Source organism: Mustela erminea, chromosome Y, assembly GCF_009829155.1.
Source record: "Mustela erminea isolate mMusErm1 chromosome Y, mMusErm1.Pri, whole genome shotgun sequence".
In the NCBI taxonomy this organism is placed as follows: Eukaryota; Metazoa; Chordata; class Mammalia; order Carnivora; family Mustelidae; genus Mustela; species Mustela erminea.
In genome coordinates, this window is record NC_045636.1 from 2,884,099 (window position 1) to 2,888,208 (window position 4,110).

A 4,110-nucleotide genomic window follows, 5' to 3' on the forward strand; every position below is an offset into this window, starting at 1 on the left:
CCTGCTCTCGCTCTCAACCTTCGACCTCTCCCCCTTCCTCTGCCAGATCCCTGCACTGCCCCGAGGACCCCGCACTCCTCCCTTTCCAGCCCCGGGCCCTCATGCCCGGCAGCCCTCCGCCAGCTCCCCTGAAGCTCAAGCCCACACCTACCGGCGATGCTAAGGTGATACTCCTCAAAGATTACGTCGTTCTGGAAGTAGGGGTTTCTCCCAAATTAAAACATTAACCTGCAGCGGTATTTGGGATGACGCAATTCCTCCACCTGCCACAGGAAAGCAAGAGGAGGGGGAGGGGGAGGGGGCGTTGACCCAGGGTGTTCTGCGTGACTGACTGACCTCGGCTCTCAGCAACTCTGCCGCACCCACTCCAGCTCAAACCCCACTCCCAAGGCACAACCGTTGGCCTCAGGCTCCAGGGCTAACCTCTAAATAGGTAATTATGAGCATGTCTGTGTCCTCGTCACCTATCACAGCTGATATCTGGGGGTGATTCAGGATCTGCCTTGGGTCAAGGAACCTCGACGTCAAGGGCACCAGGAAGAGAACCAGGAACGCCCTGGCCCTACCCGACTGAGAACCAGGGACGGAATGCGGCCTGTGCAGAAACAGCAAGCACTGCCCCCCTCCCAACCTCCCCAGCGCTTGCCCCTTCATCAACCATGCACTGCACTGGGTCATCACAGGCCTTCGAGAATCCACAGGGCTGAGGCTCCCGGGGCCCAAGAGGGCAAGGCCAAGAGCCCGCCTGCTCTCCCTGCCTACGTCCTCTCTGGCCTGTGCCCGTGCTCGGCTGGGCCAGGAGGCAGTCAGTCACCACTCAGGATGTCTGGATGGGCTCGGTCCCCCTCACGGCCCCGTTTGCTTGTGTGCTCACCCGAGGCCCTGGGCCCTTGAGGGACCTTCTGTGCCCACAAGGGGGCTCCTCCGCTCGCTTGCAGCATGGCTGCACATCCAGGGTCCCAAGCAAGGGCCTGGCAGAGTCAGCCACACAGGGAGCAAAGGGGTAGGGCGGGAGGAAGGGGCGGGAGGGAGGAGGCAGAGAGACAGAGACACCCAAACCCTGACGACCGACACAGACGGAGGGCTGGGAGGGTTGAGACAGAGAGAGGGAGCGAGCGAGCGCCGGTGGGGGACATGAAGAGGGAGAGGCAGGGAGGGAGGAAACGTGACTGTGAGCACCAGGGCCAGGGGCCTCGGCCTGCTTCAGGAGGGCCTGTGGAGACAGAGTTTGTAGCACCCTGGGCACCGTGTCCAGGGTCCCGGGGCCTGCTGAAGTCTGGCAGCCTGCTGACTGACGCTCAATGAGTGCAAGCGCACAGAACTCTAGGTCTCCTGGGAACTCAGCAACGATACACGGTTTGAAAGACACGGAATGAGGCGAGCAGCCTCTCCATCTGCCCCAGATACCCCCCAAATCCTTTCCTTCCAACATGTGCTCTGAGCCAAGTGGGACTGGGCATCACTAGGAGTCGAGAGTGGTGAAACGGGTTCCCCGACATCAAAGGCCTGTTTGGGTGCACAGCACCAAAGCACTGGCCCGGAGCGTCTACTCAGAGAGGACTCCACAGGTCTCAGCCCCTGACTTTCCCACCAATGCCCACTGCCCGCACCCACGTCCTCCGGGACCACCCTCTACTAGACCCTGGCCCCCTACGCTGTGCAGTAGAAGGGTGTGCCCTCTCCTCGGGGTTTCGCCCACTGCTGGCAGTGCGGACTACTGCTGGCAGATGCCCACTGCTGGAGGGGTGGGGCCCATGGTTGGGGGAGCGGGGCCCATCTTCTCAGCACTCCTGCCCGTGCTCAGGCTCTGCTCCCTGCTGCCCTGCTCCCACTGTCGTCCACAGGAGCCAAAACCCAGCCGGAGCCATGAAGGAAGGATACGGCGTGTGCCCAGAAGCCAGGACTGGCCTGGATGACGGCCCTCCTCGGAGCCAGGTGACCACACCGCTTCTGATTCATCCTGCGCTTGAGCCGCAAGTAGGCCCTGGTGGCTTGGGCATCCACTGAGCGGAGCGCTTCCTGAACCACCTGCAGCGCGGCAGGTGCGGCCCCGACTGTGTCGGGCCGGGGCACCGGCTCTGCCTGCGACAACTCCTTCGGCTTCTCGACCCGCTCTGCTTGCGCCACCTCCTCGTCTTCCACCGCCAGAACCTCCTCGTCTTCCACCGCGGGCACCTCCACCTCTGCCAAGTTATCCTCCACCACCAGCACCAACTCCTGCCCCCCACCGGCCTCCTCTCGGCTCTCCTGGGCCTTAGCTTCCCGCACAGCCGCGGCCACCACCCCCGCAGCCTCCTGGGCCAGAAGCGCCCCCGCGTGCCCCCAGGAGCCGTTCTCCCTGAGGGCCCCCGCCTCCTCACCGCCCCTGTCTGGGACCAAGGTCGTCCCGGATTCTGTCGCAGCCCCGCCTTCCCTGGACCTCGACTCCCTCTCCATGTGGCCATGGCCCTGAGCCCGGGCAGCTGCGGAGGGCCGGCGATGAATGTGGCACCGGCAGGTTCAGCTCGGACATCCGGGAACCGTGGTGGGCAGCAGCCACTTATCCGAGTGCGCGGGTCTGAGGCACCCATGTGCACAGGGCCTCCGGGCAGCCGCGGCCGGGGCTGACACGGCGGGACAGGGCGTGCTCCCGGCGAGTCACGCATGCGTCCTGGGAGGGATACAGCCTCCGATCCCAGCGCAGATCGCCGGTTGCTCTGCGGTCTAACCAGCGATGGGGCAGTGGGCGTGGTCACCACCAGCCTTGTCCCTGGCAGGCCCCAGAGCCAGCCAGGAAGCCTGCCCTTGCCCCTCCACCGCGGTGGCCTCCGCGCCTCTCAACCCTTCTTGTTTTTTTTTCAGAGACACATCTCAGGCCTTCCCCACTAGTGCCCTGGTTATCACAGGCCCATTCGCCCCTTTCTCATCCGTCTGTCCAGGACCCCTCGCCTGTCGCCAGCAATTGAAATCCAGCGGCTGAATCCCGTGTCTGCCCGCCGCCCGAAAGCCTCCCGCGCGCTCCTTCTCAGCAGAACGGGGGAAAAGCCCTGGGGGCATCAGCTGGTGCTCCAACTGAGCCACATCACTGCCCTGTGGTTTTCCCCCTTGACCTGCCCAGTGGTAGAGGGAGCCAGGAGCCTCCCACCAAGGTGCTGGGTGCTGGGACCATCTGCCTCCCGAGCCCACCACCTCCCTCCCGGCTTTCCTTAAAAGAAGGAAACTGCACACAAAATACTTTCCCTCAAGTAAATTAGCGAAAAGAGCCAAGGTCCCTGGCCACCTGGGTGCCCACAGAGCCGCTAAGCAGCCCCAGGGAGGTCCGGGATTGGGACTGGGCAGCATGCTAATGGGCCAGACTTTTAATCCAAAGAGAAACTCTGCAAATTGTCTGACCAAGCCAGTGGCCAAAGGCTCCCACTGTGCTTTCCTCTGCCCGACTCCTTTCCCTTTTTCTCTGTGTGTCTTTTCCTCTTTGCTTTCTCCTTCACCACCGGACTTTCTTACAAGGGCTCTTGTGTCTTTCTTCTAGCTCTGCTCCAAGTTCTGCCTTAGTCTGTGTCCGCCACTGAGTGGAGTACCAGCCGGGGAGGGGATGGACAAGTGAGCACTGACAGCACATGTGCCCTTTCTCTGGTACTCACCACGTCCTTCCGGTCCGAACCACACCTCATAGAGTCCAAGAGCCAAGGGGGACGGGGATACTGTGGCGGGCGGGATAGGACACATGCTGCCTGAGGGGTCAGGAAGGCTTTCTGGGTGAGGGCAAGGCCATCAGCCTTGTGGTTGCATCATGGGAGGGCCTCCTTTAAAAGGAATGGGTCAGTGTGTCCTGGGGGATTTTGACCGGAAAGAAGCCGGAGGAACTCCCTTGGCGTTAAGTGCAGGGTGTGTGTCCCCACAAGTGTCACTCTCTCAATCTGCTTCTCAACACAAACACACACCCCTGCAGGGAGAAAAATGCATGGCTGTCTATGGGGAGATGAAAAAATCTGAGACAGTCCTTGAGACAGCGCAGACTTCGGAATTACTGGTACAATCTAAACTGACCAGCATGTGCCTTCCTGCCCAAGCCATTGGAGGAGGCTCCCCCTGGGATTACTGCAGGAAAAGGAGCAAAGCCCTGGAGAGGGA